The sequence below is a fragment of the Cervus elaphus genome, chromosome 20 (genome assembly GCF_910594005.1).
Source record: "Cervus elaphus chromosome 20, mCerEla1.1, whole genome shotgun sequence".
Taxonomy (NCBI): domain Eukaryota; kingdom Metazoa; phylum Chordata; class Mammalia; order Artiodactyla; family Cervidae; genus Cervus; species Cervus elaphus.
Window position 1 is genome coordinate 133138736 of NC_057834.1, and position 23473 is coordinate 133162208.

The following is a 23473-nucleotide window of genomic DNA, read 5'->3' on the forward strand; positions in this document are numbered from 1 at the left end:
CTGAGCTCTCAGTGGTGGATGCTTGGTAGCGAGCGCCCTGCCCCGGCCTGACGGTCACATGATGTGTGCCCTGCCTGCAGCCGCTCCACGCCCTTGCCCCCCACCAGGGCCGCGTGGCGGCTTCCATACTTGGAATCGTCACCTCGGACTCCGACTTCATGGTGCCTGGTGTCAGAGGCCCTGGCCCTCTGAGGGAAGCAGAGTCAGAGCCGAATTTGGTTTAGTGACGATTTTCTCAGCGCAGTAGGACAGAGGGATGTCATCTGAGGTGGACACAGGAGCCACTGTGGACGCGGGGGCGGGTGGACGGCCGACTGCAGGCGGGGGCACCCGGGCATCACAGGCTCCCCGCCTGGCATCCCCCTCAGAGAAGGCAGTGTCTGCCCACGCCCGCCCACCTGCCGTGACCCCGGCACCGCCCACGGCTCTCTGGTGTGGCCGAGCGGTACCCCGAGTCCCAGGGCTGGTGGGTGGGGCCTCTGGGTGCCCCCACGGTCCGCGCTCGCGGGGGTGGAGGCTGCTCGCAGGGGAGAGCTGGGCCCCGCTCTGCGGGGAGGGCGCCTGGGGCAGCCGTCTGTGTGCGCGCTGTGACGTGGGCAGTTACGGTTTGCTTCATTTACGGGGGAGATTGAGTGCCATGTGGGATTTCCAGACTCCGGGGTCCCGGAGGAGGCACGGACTCTGAATGTTTGGGGTCTGTGTTTCTCTCCCAGGTGTGAGACCCTAGACGGCAGGGCTGCGTTCAGTCCTTTCCTTATCTCTGAAAGTGCCTGCAGTGGGGCTGGTGCGGGAGCTGGGCTCCCTGGGAGGACCAGGGAGCAGGGCACGGGTGCCCGCTCAGCCTCTCACCTGCCGGCTGACCTCGGGCAGATCACACTCGGCTCTGCGCCTGGGGGTCCTCATCTGAGGAGTAGGGGTGATAGCAGAACCTGCTTGGGGGTGTCGGCAGGGTCAGATGAGTTAACGCAACGTGATGAAAGTAGTTGCTGCTGTCCTGGTGTCCTTGTGTTTCTCAGATGGAGCGTCACCACGCTGACCACGTCTCGCTGGCCAGGCACTGGACAGTCTGTTCATTCCCACCAGGGTCACAGCAGTGCCACAGCGGAGGTGGGCCTTGAAGAGGAAAGACAAGTTTTACTGGAATGTACGTGAATACAGAGCCATGAGAAAGAGGCGTCCCCTGCCCGTGTTTGACAGCACTGAGTCCTCTCATGCTGCCTTGTTTCTTATCTGCCGCGTCCAGGGGACCTGGTGCTCCGGCCCCTCCCAGCCTCGCCCCTTGTGGGCAGCGAACACCCTGTGCACGCGTGCCTCACGGCCCTGGCGTCTGGGGCCCCTCCGCTGGCGGCCCTCTCCCCGAACTCCTCCGGCAGGCCTGGTGCACCCCTCAGAAGGTAGGGTGCGGGCACCCTCTTCCACGAGACCTTGTTCATGTCGTGGTCAGAGGGAGCATGTAGCTGCCTCTGCTTCCTTGGGGTGGCGATTCCCAGCCTTGGCCCTGCCCGAGCGCCCTTTAGAACTTCAGAAAAGGTTCAGGAACCTTCCCTGGAGAGCCTGCTGCTGACTTACAAGTGGGTGATTTTTCCAAACTTTGCTCGACTTTGAGGGGCAGCCGGACTGGGGACCCACAGTCCTGCGATGGTGAGTGGAGCACAGGCTCCTTGGTGATCATGGCCTCTGTGTCTCGACCCGAGGCCGGGGCTGCCTTTCACAGCTTGCTGTCCCTGAGTGAGGCTCTCGCTGGCTGTGTGAGGAGCCGGAGCCGGGAACACGGTTCTCTTGGTCCTTTCTGTTCAGAGGGAAGGTGGAATTGTTTCTTCTTTTCACTCCCCCCACCCCCGCCCTGGAACAAATGTCCATTACTGCAGATGGTCCCGTGGGCCAGACCCCCCTTTGGTTCCCGTTACCCACTTACAGAGAAGTGGGAGTGACAGGACCTTGGGGCTCCCGGAGCTGGGGCTTTTGGACTCTGGTTGGTGAGCAGCTTTGGGAACGGCCGGCTCTCTTTGCTGTGTGGGCGTTTCCTGGTTTACCCCTGCAGAATACAGAGATAATTGGGCAAGTCACGCTTTACCCTGGCAACCTGATTTCTGAAATCACATAGAAATCAATTGGAAAAGGTGCAGTTTTTCAGAAAGACTTGTCTTCCCTTCTTTCAGCGGTCCTTGTGGCAAACTCTCCTGGGTGTCTGAGGGTGGACAGAGGTGGAAACATGCATTGCAGGCTGTTGGGTGTGAACAGACTTGTGACTGTGCCCTGTGACAGGTGTCACACGGTGAGGCTGCCCAGGACAGTGCGAGAGGGAAAGAGACAGCTCAGGCCCCCGCCTGGGAGTGAGGCTTCTGCTGCGGAGGGGCTGTGTGAGCCGGCCTGGGGGCGGGGCCGCTTAAAGTACTGATTATTCTTTTAAAATATTCTTTTAATCTTTCTGTCTATGTCGGGTCTTAGTTGCAGCATGTGAGCTCTTGGTTGTGGCCTGTGGGATCTAGTTCCCTGACCAGGGATCGAGCCCAGGCCCCCTGCATTGGGAGCACAGTCTTAGCCACTGCCCACCAGGGATATCTGTCTTAAAAGTGTTTAAATCGTAATGATGATTTTAAAGGAATTTAAAGTGAAAAAAAAAAAGCCTGCAGTAGCTCAGCAGCGGCTTTCTTCTCTCACGTTTCCTTCAGACTTCTTCACAGGTAGATGTTGCTTCTTGCATATGTTATCCACACATCAGCGTATGTGTAATTTTATATTTTGGCTTCAGTTATTATTTCATCAGATAAGCGTTTCCATGTGGTAAGCCTCTCCGATGACCACCTCTCTAGTTGTGGGTGTTTCATCGTGTGGACGAGTCATGGTTGATCAGTTTTATTTACTCCTGCAGTTTTAGGGACGTAGAATGCTTTCAGTTTCTCCTGGTACAGATAATCTTAGTGCAGGCGTCTTCGGTCACAGGAGGGGCTGTTGGGAAAACGAGCGTGGCCTCCCCTGTGGAGCCGCCCCATGTGGAGTCCCCGTGCCCAGGAGAGGGGGCAGGTGTTCCTGAAGGCGGCCTCCGCTCCGCTGTGTGGCCATTCTCACCTCCGTTGCCTTACCTGAGGCTGAGAAGGTGAAACTTCCTCTGCTCTGTGTGGTTCTGGTGTGGTTTGGGTTTACACATTCATTTTTGAGCAAGAGGACTTCTGTATTTTTAATTTCTGCTTACCTGACCTCATCTCTGAAACTTTCACGTATCCTGAACCCGCAGAATCTCCGGTGAGCGTGCCGTGTGCCTCTAGTGAAGGAAAGGAGGAGACTGGGCTGGGTTTGGTGACGAGGAAGCGGACGGACTGGGGGAACCCTGGTGTCAGAGACTGGGCTGGTGGAGGAGGAAACGCGAGCAGAAAGTTGGATCATGAGCTCTGTAGGCGGCACAGCCTGGAGAAGGGCAGTGAAGTCGAGAACACGCTGGTGTGAGGGGTGAGGGATGGTTGGAGGAAGCAGATGGGGCTTGGGCAGAGTACAGGAAGAAAGAAGGGAATGCTTGTTGGCATGAAGTAGGAACAGAGTGAAGGGAAGGACATGCTCTTGATTTATTCTTAAATTTCAGGAAGATGGATTGGCCCAATAATGGCAATGGAAAATAAAGAGTTTTCGGTATAAGCTGAATGAGAATTAAATTTAGGATACACGTGTTTAGAGGGCTGTTTCTGCTTAACACCATATACAGCACTGCATATGTGAAAGGGAGTGTATGTTTACTTCTTAGTATTTAATGTTTAGAAAATCATAAAGGTACATTTATTAGAAGTAGGTTTGGCTGCTCTGTTTCCTGGGGCTGCCATGACAAATTGCCACATGCCTTAGAACAACAGAAATTTATGCTCTCGTATTTCTGGAGGCCAGAAGTCTGAGATCGAGGCGTTGGTGGGGCTGTGCTCCCTACCGTGGTCTTGGGGAGACTCTGTTCCCTGCCTCGTCTGGCTTCCAGCGGCTCTGGGTGTCCCTTGGCTGGTGAGGCATCACCCCCGTCTCTCCCTCCATCTTTGCAGGACTCTCTCCGCCTTCCACTGTGTCCTCCCTTCTGTCTCTTGGGAGGACAGTTGTCACTGGGGTTAGGACCACCCAGGTAACCCAGGGTGATTCCACCCTAAGATCCCTAATTATGTTTACAAAGACTCTTTTTTCCAAGTTAGCTCACAGTCACAGGTTCTGGGGATTAGAACATGGACATATTCTTTTGGAGGGCACTATTCAACCCACTCCATCCACTTGTTAAAAGAGAAGTTGTCAAAGAAAGAATGGTGTGAGTGTGTGAAGTTTTGTTTTCCTTCACAAGAGGAGGCAGGCCTTGGTCAACATGTGGTTGCACAGCATCATCTGGGTCCCTCCAGAAGTCGATTCTCCTGGTCCAAGATGACTGCTGGAGAGCCAGTCACCCCTGTAACTCCTTTTGGGAGATGGGGGAGAGGGAGGAGAGAAGAAAGCGTGCTGCTGGCAGAGGTTTTTTTATCTTGGTTCATGGACCTTGCTCCCCATAAGGGGTCTGTGGATTTGACTATTTGATTAAAGTTGATTTTCATTGCAATGGTATTTCATTTTCTACATCTAGAGACATTCTGAGAAGTCTCCATAGGCTTCTCCAGACTGCCAAAAGGGGTCCATGGGGCAAAAAAAGATGTTCCAGGTTTCAGTATAATTTCAGTAGAAATTGAATGAGAATTGCATTTAGGATATACATGTTTAAGAGGGCTGCTACTCTGCAAAATACCACGTTGAGATTTCATGTGATTTCCGAAAAGTATGACCTGGCCCTTCTGTTTAGTCATATGGCTACAGCATATGGCCATTGGCACAGGGATCCAGCGGGCTTCATTCACAGCGTCATCCTGCCTGAAATGACCACATCATACATAGAGAGGAGTGATTTTACATGTCTGTATTTATAGCTTCCTTCCCCCACAGTACTCTGGGTGAAATGTTTCATGGTATTTTGTGAGGTGTATTATGAAGGTGTTCTCCTTTTTTAGCTCTATGACTTAAGGCAAGATACTTCATAGACTCAGTTTTCTCATCTGTGAAATGGGGGTAATGCTATAATAGAATCTTTGTCATTGGGATGGCAAAGAAGTGTTCTTTAAGTGTTCCCTGGTTTTTCTCTCCATGACCATTTATCACTACTGGTAGGAAAGTAATAGGGTTCAACTTGCTAACACTTAGCAGTTACTTTGTTTTATTCAAATCCCAAAGAATTTCAGATGAGGTTAACTTTATAGGCAGTGTTAAAAATAGCATCTGCAACTGAAGAGTAGGTATCAGGAAAGAATTATCCTTAAGATTATCAGGCAAATAACTAATAAAAACAGGAAAAATAGAATGTAAAGAGAAAACAAATGTGATTAAAGCTGTAAGCTTTATGTTGCTGTTGTTGAGTCATCCAGTCGTGTCTGATGCTTTGCAGCCCCATGAACTGCAGCACGCCAGGCCTCCCTGTCCCTCCTCGTCTCCTGGAGCTTGGCCAAGTTCCTGTCCATTGTGTCAGTGATGCCATCCAGCCATACCTTTGTTTAATTATCTTATTTTACATTAACATTTGGTTTTCCTTTATATTTTACTTTTCATATTTTAATTAGTTATAACCTGGTAAGAGTTGACTCATTGGAAAAGACCCTGATGCTGGGAGGGATTGGGGGCAGGAGGAGAAGGGGACAACAGAGGATGAGATGGCTGGATGGCATCACCGACTCGATGGGCATGAGTTTTGAGTAAACTCTGGGAGTTGGTGATGGACAGGGAGGCCTGGCGTGCTGTGATTCATGGGGTCGCAAAGAGTTGGACATGGCTGAGCGACTGAACTGAACTGAACCTGGTAACCCTGTAACCAGCTAGTGCTGGTGGTAAAGAACCCGCCTACCAATGCAGGAGACGTAAGAGATGCGGGTTAGATCCCTAGGTCGGGAAGATCCCCTGAAGGAGTGCATGGCAGCCCACCCCAGTATTCTCGCCTGGAGAATCCAATGGACAGAGGAGCCTGGTGGGCTACTGTCTGTAGGGTCGCACAGAGGCAGATATGGCTGAAGCAACCTAGCATGCACACACAGGAACCCTAAATAGAAAAGAAGCTATGTAATGGATTTATCTAGTCTTTTTAGTTGTTTTAAATCTCGTCTGTTCGGCATTCAAGTCTGTTGAGTGAACGGGAGTCCCTTTGCAGGCCTGTGTGGGGCCTACAAACCCCAGACCCGAGTCTCTCAGCTGTTCCCAGCAGATGTCAGCCTGTGGGGTGGTCAGGCGCTGCTCGTTTGGTGAGCAACCATGACCTTTATCCGGATTTCAACATCAGTTTTCCTTTCCAGCTTGTTTGGAGCTCAGATATTTCCTGGGCAAAACCCCTACACCAGTCAGTTTGGCTCAGAGAGAGGAAAAGCTATATATATAATTGGCAGATTTCCTCACATGGAAAAGCTCTTCCCAGTTTCTGTGACTGCTGGCCTGGATCTGGGGTGGGAAGGCTGTGCTTGTGGGCCGGGGCTGTCCCGTGAGTCCTGCAGAACCCTGCCAGACGGGAAGGCCCGTGTGAGCACAGCGGCTCCTGCCGCCTGAGTGTGCTGCCTGCTCCCTGCCCGAACACGGGGCTCGGGACACCCAGTCCTCCCCCCTGGCTGCCGGCCATCAGCTGCGCGATCCTAGCTTCTCACGCCTGTAGCCTCACTCTCCCGTTGGAAAAGCAGGGGCAGCTCAGTCGCACGCCTTGGGGGAGGCAGCACCTGGCACATAGTAGGTGCTTAGTGAATAAAGTGCTCTGATTGTTAAAACACGCCTTGGGCGGTGGAGCAGGGCTAGGAGAGCAGCTGCAGGCGGAAGCTACTCTAGTGAACCCCGTGCTTTATAATCCAGTCCCCTGTGTTCTCAGTTTCAAGAAGCAGGAAGACGCGGCTTTGAGCCAAACTGGTGGCTGTGTGTTTGCTAAGTGTGGGGTTTTGCTGAAGGCAGCACCTGCTCTGTGACACCGATGGTCCAAAGAGCTGGGTACTCCACGTGAGGGCTCAGCGCTTGGTTCTTAGAGCTGCTCCAAGCAGGCACAGAGAAAGAACACTGTCTTCTGGCAGCCTGGCTGGTGAGCGGTGGAACTAATTGTGGTGTCTGTTAAGTATATTTAGAATTGAGGGTGGGAGCGGATGCTGTTACTTGCCTGGGCTGTGTTATTATTGAGTAGGAGTTGCATTTATGAAATTTAAGCCGTTTTCACAATACTGTTGGGGGTGTGTGTGTAAGTGTGGTATGTTTGTATGTATGCTTGTGTATATAGGTGTGTGTTCATTGTTAACACTTCTGATTGTCTTTATTCACAAGTGACAGACGAAACAAAGGACAGTTGAGAGACTGTAGTTTGACTCTAGGACTTCTGCAAAGAGTTCTTTGAGAAAAGAAATAGTGGAGAGGGTAACATAGATGGATTGAATTTTTCTTAGGTTGTCCAAGAAATTAATAATTTTATTCATTCTTTACCCGATATTCTTTAGTAAATGTTCAGGTAAATGTCTAGGTTTTGTAAATATTTGGTAAATGTCCAAGGATATGATCAAGCCGAGTCCTGTATGTCTGGTTTTTTTTTTCTTCTTGAAAGGAAAATGGTACATTCTATAGGGTATAATTTTTAATCCTTCTTTTCTATTCCAGAATAATCTGTTGTTTCAGAGCACATAGAGTAGTGGGATCATTTTATTGTCTTGAAACAACTTTTTATGAAGTTAAGAGAATTCCCTGCTTGATGGTGGGGAGGTGGTGCTGGCTTTTGACTCAGTAACCCCTCCTCTTCCACAGACGAAGCGCCTGGTTTGAAATGAAAATTCAGAAAGAAACACGTGATCCTGAACTGCTGTCCTAGTTCTTACAGGACGTTTAACTAAACCTCAGGAGGCAGCCAGGAGCAGAGGGGCTCGGGCAAGGCGGGGAGCTCCCCCTTCGCTGAACCGCTCGGGGGGCACGCAGGCTCACCTCCACCCAGGCTGCAGTTGCATCAGAAAAGCGGCAGGTATCCGGGCACTGTCTGCTCTGCTTCTGAATTGTCCCCTGTCTGCAGAGGCCTAATGATGGCGACTCAGAGTGATTGGACATTTGGAAAATAGGAGTGGAGGTGGCTCCCTCCTCACCTTTGGAGGGACTGAAGGGGCACTGACCGTGAGGCAGGAGCCTTGGCATCTGTCCTATCCCTGACATTGAGAAAACAGGATCACTTCCTTGACTGGAAAGGAAGGGTCCAGGAGAGCTGACCCTTGAGGCTGTCGCCAGCTTGGCGCTCTCCTCTAAGGAGTGAGCTTTACAGGTTACTATATGCACGAGGTTATCTAATCACACCAAGGAGTGGATTGGGTATTTGTTGTTCCCAAAGCTGTAAGTGCTGGCTTCCCTGTCACTGCCAGTTGACACACCCGGTTGTAGATGATTTAATAGTCGTTAATTATTTTTAGCACCCACTTTGATTTGCAGAAAATTTCCTGGCTTGGATGGTGAACTCTGTGGTCATCTAGTCATTCAGAGAAAGGTTCACCCTGTCAAGTGCCCTGAGATACATCAACATTAAAACTTTTTACAGCTTAGTTGAGGCTTAATTGCTGTTCAATGAACTGCACTGTTTAAAGGGTACAGCTTGATGCGTTTGTTTCTTACGCACATGTGCACACACATACCCCTCTGTTGAAAGTGGCAGCACAGGATAACAAACGTTTCCATCCCCCTGAAAACTTCCTTGAGTGATGGCATTTTATATACATTATATATATATATTTTTTTTTTCCCCCCTTACTGTCTGGCTTCTTTGGCTTGGTTAACATAACAGTTTTCAAGCTTTCTATGTTGGGTGTATCATAATTTGTCCCCCCCACCCAGTTTGTTGATCCATTTACCTGTGGTGGCCATTCGAGCAGTTTCCAGCTTGGAGGTACTGCAGTCAAAGCTGCCACGAGCATTAATATACAAGTCTTTGTTTGGACCTGTGTTTTCATTTTCCTTGGGTGAATGCCTGAGTGTCAGAATTGCTGGGTCGTATAGTAGGTGTTGCGTTTAGCTTTGCGAGAGACTGCTCGGATGTTTTCCTCAGTGCTTGGAGTCTCACGTTCTCACCAGCAGTGCCTGAGAGCGCCAGTTGCTCCACACCCTCCCCAGCACTTTGTGCGCCCCGTCTTTTTGTTTTACACGTGCTGATAGATATATAGTAGTATCTCACTGTGGTTTTAGTTTCTCTTCGCCTGATGACAGATGATGTCAGCATCTTTTCATGTGCTTATAGACTATTTGTATGTCTTTTTGTGAAATGTATGGTAGAAGCATCTGTCCATTTTTGCATCAACTTGTCTCATTATTGAGTTGTAAGAGCTCTTTATTCTGGATGTTAGTTTGTGATATATGTGTTGCGAATGTTTTTCCTGGTCGTACTGCCTCTTTCTTAATAGCGTCTTTAGAAGAGTGGAGTCTTTTTGGTGAAATTGAGTTGATCAGTTTTTTTTCTCCATGGTTCATTGTCGTGTCGTATCCACGAAACCATTTTCTACCTCGGCATTGCAAAGATTTTCTTCTGGAAGTTTTGCAGTTTTAGGTTTTACAGTTAGGATTTATGGTTAACTTTTAATGTATAATGTGAGGTAAAGAGTTGATGTTCATTTTTTGCCCATATGGATGTTCAGTTGTTCCAACTGCATTTGTTAAAGAGACTTTCCTTTCCGCATTGAATTACCTTCACACCTTTATCAAGTCAGTTGACTGTTTATTTGTAAATTTATCTCCAGATTTTCTATTCTGTTCCATTGATCTATGTCTGCCCCTATCCTAATTCCATACTTTATTTTATTACTATTACTTTACAGTAAGTGTTGAAATCAGGGCAAGCCCTCTTAACTCTTTTTCTTTCTTAAAATTGCTTTGGTTATTATAAAACCTTTGCATTTTTAATGTAAGTAAAAATTAACTGGTCAGTTTCTATTTAAAAAGGGCCTGCTGGAATCTTGACTGAGATTGCATTGAATCTATAAGTTGAGTTTGGAGATAGTTGATGTCTTAATAACGTTGAGTTTACCCATGAATGTGGTATGTCTTGGTATTTATTTAGATCTTTAATTTCTCCCAGCAAAATTTTATAGTTTTCATTGTAGATACCTTTAGCATCTTTTCTTAGATTAATTCCTATATAGTCTTTTTTGTGTGTGCCTATTAAATGAAACAGAAATATTTTCCATTTGTTTGCTGCAAACAGTGGGTCTCGTAATCTTAGAAAATAATAGTTTTAGTAGTTGTTTTGTAGATTCCCAAGAAGTCTCTGTATAGTCGTATCATCTGCAGAGTGGGGTAGCTTGGCTTCTTCTGATCCAGGTGCCTTATATTTCTTCTTGTCTCATTGCAGAAGTGGAGACTGCCAGTATAATGTTGAATAAAAGTAGTGAAGGTAGAAATCCTTTCATTTCTTCCAGTATTAACAGTGGTTTAGCTTTTCACTGTTGAGTATGTTAGCTGTAGACTTTTCGTAGATAGCCTTTATCAGTGTGAGGATTGTCTTGTTTGTTGAGGATTTTTATTATGAGTGGGTTCTGAATTTTGTCAAATGCTTTTTTGGTATCTGTTGAAGTGATCATATGAATTTTCTTCTTTATTTTGTTAAAAAGACAAATGAAATTGACTTTCGAATGTTAAACCAACCTTGCATTCCTGGCATAAACCCTACTTCCTCATATGTTATCCTTTTACTTATGTTTGGATTTAGTTTGCTGTTATATTGTTAGGGACTTTTGGATCTAAGATATCCATGAGAGATCCTGATCTGTAATTTTTTTTTTCCTTTGGTCAAGTTTTGGCACTTAGAGTAAGTAAGCTGGTTTTATAAAACATTTTAGCTCGCATTATCAAACAGTGGGGATCATTGTTCCTCCCTCTTTTTCTGATCCAGTTTGGTGTTAGTGAAGTCGCTTAGTCGTGTCCTACTCTTTGTGACCCCGTGGACTGTAGCCTACCAGGCTCCTCCGTCCATGGAATTTTCCAGGCAAGAGTACTGGAGTGGGTTGCCATTTCCTTCTCCAGGGGATCTTCCTGACCCAGGGATCGAACCCGGGTCTCCCACATTGCAGGCAGACACTTTACCATCTGAGCCACCAGGGAAGCCTACTTCTTTCTTAATTTTTTGCTGGAATTCACCAGTGAAACTCAATATGGATTTTTCTATTTGGGAAAGTTTTTGATTAATAACTTTCGAAAATTTTGATAATAAATTTTTAAATGGACACAGGCCCTTCAGACTTTGTGTTTCTTACCTCTACATTGACAGGTTCCTCACTCCTTCCGCCCAGGGTTTTCTCTGTATTGGAGGGAGGGGTGTGAACTTCTTGAGAGGGGGATGTCCTGGGCTTGCTGACTCTGTCTCCATTCCAGCCCCCTGAGTCATGCTGGCATCAAGTAGGTGTTCCAGGAACATCTGTTGGGTTGATCGATTTGTTGTTGGCCCTGTCTCCATCCCTCGACATCTCTGGGAATCTCCTCTCTCCTCCGTCCGTGTGGGACTGTTTCACAGTTGTGTCATGACAGAGGGGGGTGGCTCCCGAGTCAGGCCAGCTGGCCTCGGCCAGCCCTCTTGCCTTGCCCTCCCGCCACGGCTGACCACTGCTCTGGTAGGCAGACTCTGCGTCAGGGCTTGCTGTGGGAAGAACTGTCTTCAACCTTTCTCTGTCTTTTTTTTTTTTTTTTTTAATGTTAAATTCTGCGTTTGGGATTATGTCTTTTCATTTTTTTTTTTTTTTTTGAAATATACTTGAAATACCAGAGGAATACAGAAAGCTTGGTCAGAGGACAGGGGTGAACTGTTAAAGCTAGTAGGGGGCGTGGTTATTGGTGAGGGGCCTTATCCCGAAAGCCACCTTGCCTGTGACTTACCTGCCCGACTGGGATGGGCCCGAGATGCCCTTTCCTGGACTGCCTCCCAGCGAGAGCCCCGCACCCATACAGTTCATCAGTCAGGGTGCGCGAGGAGGCAGGGGATGGGCCTGGGCCCCTCTGAGAGGGCGTATGTCCGCCATTCAGGTCCCTGGCGTCCGGGAGGGGAGCTGGTGCCCACTCCCCGCTTTGCGTCGCCGGGGCTGGGTCTCCGTGCACCTGCAGTGCAGCTGCAGGGCGGGTGTGGGAACCAGGGCCCCCTGGCAGAGCTGGGGGCTGAGCACAGCAGCTGTGCCTCTCAGGGGCCTGTTTCCTTCCTGGGTGCCGGCCGGACGGAAGCGGCCTCCCGCGTTAGTCAGAGTGCCGGGTCCACGTGCCAGCACACAGATCCCCCAGAGCCCGAGGTCGGGCGGGCTCTCTTTCCCTCCAGGAGGGCACTCCATGGGCTACGATTGCCCTGGACACAGTGTGTGGCCATCTGTCTTCTGTGTATGTCTTAACTGGCCCTGGCTCTGCCTCCGACTAGCTGTGTGGCCCTGGGGAGCCACCTGCCGCCTCTGGGCAGCTGCCCCCCATGTGAGACATGGGGTTAGAGCTGATGGCTGTCCAGTCGTGGGCACCCCACCTCCCGGCCGAACGCAGGCAGGACCACGTGACGACTGAGCTGCAGGCGCAGCAGCTCAGACCGGCCCTCCTCATCTCGTCTCCTCCAGCCTTGCTTCACGCCTTCAGACCTGAAACCTTCACGTGGTGGGGGTCGCTTTTCTGATGAAGTGTTAGCGTGTCTGAAGACATTTTCCTTAGGCTCAGTTTTGGGGGGAGGAGTCACCACCCCTTTCGTTGCCTGGGGGTTACTGGTGAGGCCCTCTTCCCGCCGGGGGTGGGGGGGGTTGTGGAGGGGCTGGAAGGACCTGCTCCTGCTAGCCCAGTCCTTTGCCGGGAGCGAGACTGGGGAGCACCCTCACGCACAGGGCAGTGTGACCTCAGTGTGAGATGTGTCTTTTCCCCAGGCTCTTCAGCCCCCAGACTGAGTCTCGGTGAGGTCCGAGAGCTGGGGGTCCCCAGGCCACAGAGAGGACTGCATTGAGAGAGTCCCGTGGGGCGGGGGGAGGGTGCGTTGGAGGGGTCATGTGGATGTGTGTATTGTTTTCGTTCCTGTTTCTTTTTTAAAGATTGATTTATATTTATCTGTTTTCGGCTATGCTGGGTCTTTGTTGCTGCAGGTGGCCTTCCCCACTTGGGGCACGCAGGGCTGCCCCGGAGTTGCGGTGTGCAGGCTTCTCCTTGCGGAGCAGCTGGACAGCCGTCTGTCCAACCCCTGTCACACGTGGGGGACGGCTGCCCAGGGCCACACAGCCTGCAGGAGGCAGGGCCAGGCTCGAGGGCTCCAGTGGCTGCGGCGTGTGAGCTCCGTAGCTGCAGCCCACGGGCTTAGTTGCTCCGCGGCAGGTGGGGTCTTCCCGGACCAGGGATCGAACCCGTGTTCCCTGCCTTGACAGGCGGATTCGGCATCACCAGGGGAGCCCTGCAGAAGTACGTAGTGTTGTGGTGGTTTTCACTTTGTAAAGTTTTTCATCCTAAATTGCTTGGTAATTTTGGGCACATGTACACAGTCTTCAGAGGTGGCCCTTCACGTTTGGGGAAGTGTTCCGTCATCGTCTGTCAGGTGAACACTTCCTGCCAGGCTCTCTGGGACTCCCCTGGGAGTAGAGCCAAGGCCCTCCCTTAAGGAACCAGAGACGGAAAGGGACAAGGTGAAAATTCCACCTTTTATGCAGCAAATTGCGTTTGACACCTCCACACCAATTTTTTTTAAACCTGAAGTGTAGTTGATTTATGATGTTTTGCTAGTTTCCGGTGTACAGTGAAAACGACTCGTTTATGCACATGTACATGTGCCTTCTTTTTCAGGTCTTTTCTCTTACAGGCTATTACAGGATACCGAGTATAGTTCCCTGAGCTATGTCGTGTGTCCTTGTTGTTTATCTGTATATGTTTAGTGAGTCCTTTTCATGTTCCTCCTAAGTTGTGTGGAATGATGTATATCAGAGGTTAGCAGCAAATTTCTCTGAAGGGGCTAGGACTTTAGGCCTTGCCTGCTATTTGGTCTCTGGCTGTCTGCAGCAGCCTGAGGCATAAAGAGCAGGTATGGCTGTGTTCTAATAAAACTTTATGTGAAGAATAGGAGGCACACCGCAGTCTGCCCAGCCCCGGCTGACGTCTCAGGTTTGACCCATGGAGATGTTATTTCTCCCTGACTGCCCTCTGTTCAATCAGGCCCGCCAGGCGCTGCTCTCATCTGACTGGAGAGTCTTCAGTTCTTTTGTAACGAGGTAAATCAAGTTCTTTACCTGGAGCATGAAGGCTCCGCCCCTGTGCCTGGTTTTCTTCTGTGGTGATGGATATGCCGTCTTAATTCGGATTACGTTTGGGGTGTTTAACTGAAAACCCAGGTGACAGTGGTTTAAATAAGGCAGAAGTTTGTCTTCCTCTTTTTGGAAAGCACAGTTGGCGGGGTCTCAGGGCCCCTTCCTGGGGCCAGATACCTGTGCAGGGGCCGCAGGGAGCCGGCGGGCAGAGGCTGCCGCTGTGTCTTCCCCAAAAGCTTTCCCTGAGGCTCCCTCAGCACTTCAGCTTGTGCCTCTGTTGTGTCCCCAGCTCCGGGGGCCTGGGGGAATGTGCTCTGTTAGCTCAGAGCTGTCGGGAGCCGCACAGTCCGTTTGTGAGGAAGAACAGAAAATGCTAATTGTATAGGCAGCTAGTAGTTTTTGTCCCAGATGTTGATTTTGTAGGAAAAAAAAGAAGCATAGATAATTTACAAAATACCTCTTTACTGTAGACATTTTGGAAAATAACAGAAGGAAAAGGAAAAAAACCTGAAATGTCAACTTCCAATTTTCCAGGCTGTGTGTCTGTCATGCCCTTTAAATATGTACTTTTTTTTTTTCTTTAACACAGAAGTGCAATACAAATATGCCCTTTCATAAATTTTTTGTAGACCTTGTTTTTTTCCTGTGGTGTTTAGTTTGTTTTCTGGCTGCATGGCATGCTGCCTGGTAGCTGGTCTGCAGTTTACTTAAGCAGCAGACAGCCTGAAATCAGCTCATCAGTAAAGGTGCACACAAGACTTTGTCCCAGGGTCAGACACCTGGTGACTCAGCAGATGCAGGTGGTCTGACCTCAGGCCACTTTGCTCTGGGAAGTCTGATGGCCTGACTGGCTTGACCTTCGGTGATCAGAGAAGTGCGTGGCAGGCAGACCTTGGCCTGTAGAGGTTGTATATGAGTCCCCACCCCTCCCCTCAGTAGTTGCTAACTGTAAGCTTACTGTGGATGCACCTGAGTATATGCAGATTTATCATCAAATAATCCCAGAGGACGAGATGGTTGGATGGCATCACCCACTCAGTGGACATGAGTTTGTGCCAACCTCAGGAAGTAGTGAAGGACAGGGAAGCCTGGTGTGCTGCAGTGTGTGGGGTCGCAGAGAGTCTGACACCACTTAGCTACTGAACAGCAGTCCTGGAGGAAACAGATAAATTGTGGCACATGGTGGCTGCCAGGTTAGATTGCCCAGGCGTTCCCATCCTACCCCCTCCATCCACACAGCCCCTCAGGACCCGTTGCCAGGAGTACTTTGGCTTAGAGTTCATTATCACTTGTATGATAATAATTCTATGTGTTTGAACTAATGACTTTTGAGCTAATTGTTCCTCCTGTGTAGTGGCCGAGAGGGAGATGCAGTCGCAGTCCTTTCTGCTGTGGGGAGTTTCTCTAACAAACCGTGTACTGACCCCGCAACAGAAAGCCCAGGTCACTGGCAGCAGGACTCGGCCAGCTGGGCGGAAGCACGGCCGTGTGCATGAGGCCTGCAGCCACTGCTGCAAGTTGCTTATCGAAGCTTGGCCTCTGCTTTGTGCCTGGCTCTGTGACTCAGCTGCAGCAACTTGCCTGCATGAAGCTCCTTCATGTTTTTGAAACGTTAGGCTCTGCGTTTACTGTTGTAGTTCCTCCTGTACTTTAAAGTCTGCACAAGACTGCTGCGCTCTTGGTGCTCGGCTATAGCGCTGCGTAGGTTTTGAGCGGCCCTCCCCTGGCTCCTCCTTTCCCAGGAGACTTACTGTTTTTATTGTGCACTTCGGCAGAATGTGAGAATTCTCTGCAACTCAAATTTTGCATTATAGGAAAAATACCTGCAATGCTTTACCAATGCTACGATCATTCTTTTATTCAGTTTTTTATGCAAATAACCCATTCTTTATAAATGAGCACACATAATCAAAACAAATAAAAAGCACTCAGGAGTCTTACCACTGAGATCATAGATGCAGACACCATTATGGAGACCTGTGGTTCTCAGACACGGGGGGATTCGAGGGGGAGGAGAGGTTTGCCCACAGAAGGACATTTGGCAGTTGGAGCCGTGTTGGCTCGTGACAGCGAGGAGTGGGGGGCAGTTGTTGAGGGTGTGCCCCTGGCATGTCCGTGGATGCTCGTCAACACCCTGCAGTGCTGTGGGGTCCGTCCCTGCAACCGAGAGTCATTGGGCCCAGGATGTGCTGAGGTTCAGAGACCCTGATACAGACCTAGATTTTAGGCATTTCCCTATGACTACCAGTACGTACAGTTTTGGGGCTTCCCTGGTGGCTCAGTGGTAAAGAATCCGCCTGCAGGAGACACAGTTCCGATCCCTGGGTCAGGAAGGTTCCCCGGGAGAAGGAAATGACAGCCCATTCCAGTATTCTTGCCTGGGAAATCCCTTGGACAGAGGAGTCTCGTGGACTAAAACGTTGGACACAACTTAGTGACTTAACAACAATGACAGTGTATACTTTAGTTTTACAAAAAGTGGAATCAATTATGCTTATTAATTTGTAACCTGCTTTTAAAATTTGTTATATTATGAACATACTCTGTTCATAACATAATGTGTAAATATACCTTCTCATGGTCCCTTTTCATTTGTTTTTTTAGTATTTCATCGTCCTTTTAAAAATTGGCTGAGTGGTATTCCATTGTATGAAGCATCCTGATTTATGTATTTCACCACTTCCCAGTTTTTGGAGTTTGAGGCTGTTTCTAATGTTCTGCTATTGGAAGCGTGTTAGATCTTGTTGTTTTGTCTTTTGGTTTCTGCCCGCCAGTCTCCCTTTTCCTGCCTCTGGCGCTCTACCACCCCTGGGTGCCGTCCGTGGGTGATGGTACCCCTCCCCCCAGCAGCTCTCTGCCTTTGCCAGCCTGCTCAGGACTGCCGCTAATCTCCAAGGTTTCCCTCACTGTGAACACATTTCACAGCCAGTGAGGCACTGCTAAAATACTGAATAGATGAGTAACTCGAAATGCTTTCATCAGATTTCAGTTTTAGGTATAACTTTTACATCTTGCTTCCCTTTACTTTTTGTTTCTTTTGAAAACTCAGCCTTCCGATAGATGCCCTGTGCCTTGGCGCTGTGGCCCGCTTGGCTTTGCTGCCTGCCTGGGCACCCCGTGTGGTCCAGTTGTTGAGGACAACTGTGGTCCTCAACGTCGTCGTCCTCAACAACCATCCCCTGGCCAGTGTCCCCAGGAGGGCCGGGAGGTGGGCCTGGCAGAAGGTGCTGGCTCTCCCTGGATGCCGCGGGTCCCTGGGCGGGTCAGGTGGCAGCGGTGGTTGGGACCCCTCCGTGCCCCCAGTGCCGCCCTGGGGCAGCTGCCCTGCGCCCGCCAGGCACGGTGCCGCCTCGGGGAGGAAGGGGTCCCATCAGTGTCGGGCCAGTGCCTCTGCGGGTCAGCGTGCGGGTGGGGACCTTGGGGGTCTGGGCTGGTGTCCCCACTGCTTTCCCTCAGCGCCCCCACCCCCACCCCAGGAGCTTGTTTGCGCCATGGTGTCTATTTTTGTGTTTCGTATGACACTGTGTGAGGAAGTCTGTTGTCTACGCACATCCCAGCTGTTGTGAATGGCCTGTGTCTCTGGGGGCTTCCAGGTGGGAATGTGTGTGTTGAGCCCAGAGTCTCGGGTAACATCGGAACAGCAGGACGTGAGTAACAGGAAGTGACAGAAATGACCGAGCGCCCAGATGCTTATTCTCGGCCACCTTTGCCAGCCCGGCGGGCCGGGGAGCTATATTTATCCGAGTATTTCCAGGTTCCTAACCCTGTGGACACGGCCCCTCTGCTCCTCTTTTGGTCAGTGGCTGAGCTGCGGCGTGCTGACGGCTGCTCCCCATCTCCGGTCTGCTTCAGTGACCCGCAGGTTCTTGCCCATTGGCTTTAGAACCTGAGTTTTGTTTTTCCTCCGAGCTACTTTGGTTCTGACCCACTCTGAGCAGTTGGCAAACATTCTGAAAGTTGGAAGAACAGCAGGTGAGAGTTCCAGGTGTGGTGAGTGACAAGGCCATGGGAAGCTGTGTGGGGAAGAAGTTAGAATTGTAAGGATTGAAAGTGGAGTGGGATGAGTTGTAGGTTGTTGTCAATACCTCTAGAGGGCTGGTTTGTGTCTTTTGTTTCTTAGAAGTGGCAGGCTGGGATTTTAAAAGCCCCAGGCTTGGTGGTGTGACTTCACCCAAGGGCTAGAAGCGCTCTCTGGTCACCCCCTGGCCAGGCTGGAAAGCCCGCAGGTCAGATATGCCTCTCAGTGATGAATTTGCATTGTCAGAGCTTTGTCAGAGGAGAAACGTCACGCATGTCCCCAAGCACTGTGGAGCCTCAGGCAGTCTGCCCGGGGCTGCCCAGTCCTTATTCATAGGACCCTATGTGCGGGGGATTTTTGTCCAGTGGCGTCAGACGGTGCTTCAGGCACGTGGTGGCTGGGTGCCCACCTGTGCTGCTGGGTGTCCCGCCGTGCGCCCAGGGATCTGCCCTGACCGTGCTGTCGTGTGGGGGGAGCGGCCGGGGAGCCAGCCCTTGGCACTCATGGTCGCCTCACCTGCTCTGACCTGTGCCAGTCTTGGGACCCGTCCTTCCTGCTGGAGGACCACAGGAGACAGCTCCAGGTGCTGACAGCAGTCACCGGGGGTGACCTTGAGGCTGGGAAGTCGAGCCTGTGGGGGACAGTGGCCCTCGGATGTCTCAGCCTGTCGTGATTGCCCTGCCCTGCGCCCCTCCATCCACACCTCTCGTTCCGTCCTGAGCTGAGGGAGCTGGCTTGTCCTTTGAGCAGTAGGACGAGCACCTCTGTGGCTCTCAGAGCGCTCCCAAAGGAAGGTTCTGGGTCTGATGGGAGCTCCCGGTGGTTGGCCCCGGGGTGTGCTGGGAGAGAAGTCTCTCTGCTGGGATCCAAAAGCTTCCTTCTGAGCGGCCCCGCCAGCGCCTCCCCCGTTCATCCTTCATAAAGCGTCAACTTTATTTTCACACACTCAGCCAGCTCTTTTAGGATTCGGATATCTACTCTGGGATGAGAGATTTGAAAGGCAAATTAGGAACAGTTGTGTCTGCTGTGAGATGCGTGGCAGGCACAGAGGCGCGGGCGTGTGACTGCCACGCGCCGGAGTGGGGCGTTGTGTGCGCCGAGCTCAGGCTCCTGGGGGTGCCCGGGTTTTACCAGCAGAGTCCGTCTGCAGGCGTGGTTTCAGGCTGACCCATTCCCTTCTGTAAGGCCAAGCTACAACCCAAAAGGCAAGCTATAAATTTCTACTGTAAACTGTAAGGACAGTAAATTGTACACACTGTGTAAGTGTAACTGCTATATAGATACAAAACATAGTATGTATCTCTAGTCCTGGCCTGCATATTTTTGTGCTAAGAGATTGAACATTTAAAAAAATTGTTGAATATTTCAGGCATTCAAAAAGTAACTTGATGAACAACTCTGTCCACTTCTCAGCCCAAGAAAGAGACACTCTGACACTCTGAGTGTCCTTGGAGTCTTTTGTATCCCTTTGTTACCCTGTTCCCTTCCTTCTCCCTCCCCTGAGGTCGGTCGCAGTCCCCCATCATTTGTTTTTGTGTTTTTGATACTTTATCTCCCTTAGTGCTGATATAAACAATACAGAGTTAGGTTAGCCAGTTTGAATGTTTTTAATAAACGGATCGCACTGCAGTCTCCTGCAGCTTGCTTTTTCCTCACTCAGCATTGTGGTTCCGAGTTTTATCCATCTGGACTCACTCACCTTTAGTTAAGTGGTTCAGTGTTTAAAATGACACATTTCTGATCTCTAGAATTAAACCAGAATTTCCAGGGGGCGGGACATGAGCCTCAGAACTTCTCACAAGTACAGTGAGTTGAGGCTCCGCGTGCTCCAGGGTTAGTTTTGTGGTTGACGTTGGGGCTCGGTGGATGACGTGTCCCACTGTTGACTTGTTTTCCCAGATTTCAGTGTTACGGACAGCGCTGCCGGGAACAGTCTTTTACTCGTCTTCCTGGGCACACGGCACGCATTTCTCTAGAATTTACTTCTAAGGGCAGAATTGCCAGGTGTGAGCGTCTTTAGCTTAATGAGATATTGTCAGATTGTTCTGCAAAACTTTTAATTTTTTTAAACAACTCACCGTTTTTTTTTTTTTTAATGTAGCCAGGCTGATGGCAAGGTGATGAAGCCTCATGGGTGAGATAAGATACTGGGCATGGTCAAGATTTTGATAGACACCCGCACCCCAGGGTGTCCAGAATTGAACTTCCGCCCCTCCCCTGCCAGCTGCAGAGCCAGCCTGTAGCCTTCCGCATCCCGGGATGGCAGCTTATCCCCCCGGGTGCTGCAGGAGTCCCTGCTGGCCCCGTCAGAGCCTTCAGTGTGGGGTCAGAGTCCAGCCACTCCCGCCCCTTGATGGGATTGCTGAGCACCTTCCCTTAGGCTTCCCCGACTTCTGCCCCGCCTCCTACGCCCAGTTTTCAGTACAGCAACCAGAATGGTGCTTTTCAACCCAAGTCAGGTGTCAGCCTTCTGCTCATAAGCTCTGTTCACCACCCCCATTTCACTGGGTGTAACAGGCGCCCACAGGGTGCTCGGGACCCCGGGGTCTCTCCCCAGCTCACTGGCTTCAGCCCCCAGCCACGCTCCTGCTTCAGGTGCTTCTCTCCCACAGCTTCCAGTCTTTTCCAGCGAGGCCCACCTCCGTCCCCTCCCCTGACCTCCTTTTCCTGGTAGGTCTCCTTTCCCCGTAGATTCACCACCAGTACTACACTCTGTGTTAGGTAATTTACTTCTTTATCACAGTATTGATTTCCCGTCTGAATTTGAATGTAAGCTCCAGGGAACAACGATCGTGTCTGTTTGTTCACATGGAAGACTGTCTGAATTTATTTCTCAGAGGAATGGAAGAATTTGGAGCCTGGAGGTGAGGGTTGGGTGTGGGAGGGGAGGGGAGGAGGGGGAGTGGGGGGCAGTTGGTGAGAGGAGGTGTCTCGGTGTGCGCGTGGACCTGTTGGTGGGCACTAGGCCCTATGAGTCTGGAGCTGGGGGGCAGCTTGTCTGGCGATGTTTCTGGTTGCTCCGAGTGCACCTGCTGTTGGAGGGGCGCTGGGGCCAGTCCCCCAGGAAGTGCAGCGCCGTTTGTGGGCAGGACCTGGGGTTCACGGCTGACAAGCTCAGGCTTCACTGAACTCTCAAGCCCTGGCGTGTGCAGGAGCGATGCCGCCGTTTCCCGGGCTCTGGCTCGTGCAGGTGCGGCTACCAGGCCACGTGTCTCAACCGGAAAGGGCGCGCCCCGTGACCCTGGTGTCACGTGGGGAGGACCCGATTTGGCGTTCTCAGAGAGTGTGTACCCAGGGTGTGTCCACATATTTCCTTGGCACGTCAGGTTGAATCTCATGAGTCCTACAAATACAGGACTTCAGCAAGATAAGAGTATCGTTTTAATCTGTGCTGAGTCCACGTATGCTCCTGTTCTTAAGAAACAGCATTGTTCTGAATGTTTGACATTTCGTTTAAACATGTTACTTACTAGAAAACGTTGATTGTGGTTACTTATTTTTACTTAAATCTTTGGAGATCTTTGCAGATTCACATGGAAGCGAAATCATGCAGAGATCCGTTGTTTTATCCAGTTCCATTCATTGGTAACATCTTGCAAAACTGTAGCAAAATGTCACAGCCAGGAAGCTGAGGATGGTGGGTCAAGAGCCAGGCCTCCATCTCCACAGGGACCCCTGGTGGTCCCCTTACAGCCACGCCCACTGCCCACCTTCACCCCTGGCGACCTCCAGGCTGTTGTTCATGTCTGTGATTTTGTCATCTCAGGAATGTCCTATGAATGGGATCGTGTAGCAGGTAACCTTTCAGAGTTGGCTTTTCTCCCCCAGCAGAGCTCCTTGGAGATGCCCCTAGTTTCTTTTTCTTTTTAGACTATCACAGTGAGTGGTGTTCCATGGAATGGGCGTACCACCGTGAGTTTAATCAGTTACCACTCAAGGGCATCTGGCTTGTTTCCAGGTTTGGGTGGTTATGAACAAAGCTGCTGTAAACATTCATGGACAGGTTTTTGTGTGAACATAGGTCTTCACGTCTTGGGAAAAATGCCCAAGTGTAATCGCTGGGTTGTCTTGTAGCTTCATGTTTGGTTTTTAAAGAAGCTGTCAGATTGTTTCACAGAGTGGTCGTGTATCCCCACCAACAACCTGGGTCCATTTCTCCACATTTTCTCCAGCATTTGGTGGTGTCTCTTTTTAACTTTGTCCATCCTGGTAGGTGTATAGTCACGCTGTGGTTTTGATCAGCATTTCTGGAACAGCTGTTGAGGTTGGGGACGTTTTCTGTGCTTATTTGCCTGCTTGGTCTTCTCTGGACAGCGCGAGGCCGGCGCTGGAGCCTTCATTGGGTGCCGAGGGGCGGGCGTGGGGGCTGCAGTTGCTTACGGTTGGCTCTGGTCCAGCAGTTACTGGCTGCTCTCCTACTGTGGGTTCTGCCTGGTTAGGCTCCCCTTCCCTGGAGCCACGGCTGGAGAGGGTGGGCTTCTGGTGAGCTTTAAATTCTTTTTGTCCTCCCCGGTGTTTCTGGCTGGGCTTCCTCAGTGCCCTGTCTAGGATGTCAGGGGCGAACAGAGACCCCAGAGAACTCAGTGCCTTGTCATGCCTCAGGCCCTCTTCTCTCCACCCTTTGCAAAATTTTTTATATCTAAGTCCAAGATTTTAGCTGTAACTTGCCAGAGGAGAAGGGGGCGACAGAGGGTGAGATGGTTGGATGGTATCACTGACTCAATGGACATGAGTTGGAGCAAACTCCAGGAGATAGTGAAGGACCGGAAAGCCTGGCGTGCTGCAGTCCACGGGGTTGCAAAGAATTGGACACAACCTAGCGACTGAACTATAACAAGAAACCAGAGGGATAAGGAAAAGTAGTTCTAGCCGTCTTCCTGGAATCAGAGGTCTGCTGGTCACCGTGGTTGTTTTTGGATCTGTGAGGTCTGACGACCCAGCCTGCGTGTCCATCCCGGCGGCCGGCCTTGCGTGTCGTGGCCTTGGGCCTGTCCCAGGCTCAGGGCCGCATGTTGCTTACTGCTGAGGGTGTTTGCTTTGGCCTCAGTTGCAGCATGACAGAGCACGCAGGATCACAGTCTTTTTGTCATTTGAGGTCTCACTTATGGATGAGAGGCACATCCAGGTCTGCGGTTGCAAACTGCTGGACAGGTCTTTGCTGGTGAATCACCGGCCGCCCGTCATTGCCCCCAGGTCGCGTTTCTCC

The 23473-nt window shown here is 50.6% G+C and overlaps 1 protein-coding gene across 5 annotated transcripts in view; it reads left to right on the top strand.

Moving 5' to 3' along the window:
• The window catches only part of DGKD (diacylglycerol kinase delta), a 105065-nt gene that overhangs the window by 45831 nt on the left and 35761 nt on the right, over positions 1–23473 (top strand). Inside the window, exon 1 of one of the 5 annotated variants that reach the window (XM_043878015.1) lies at positions 6885–7084. The exons of 3 other annotated variants lie outside the window; for them this stretch is intronic. The gene's annotated coding sequence lies outside the window, so the exon portion shown is untranslated. Of the gene's footprint in view, positions 1–6884; positions 7085–18042; positions 18222–23473 lie in introns of those variants that run through there. One more of the 5 variants, XM_043878014.1, reaches the window with a different exon arrangement.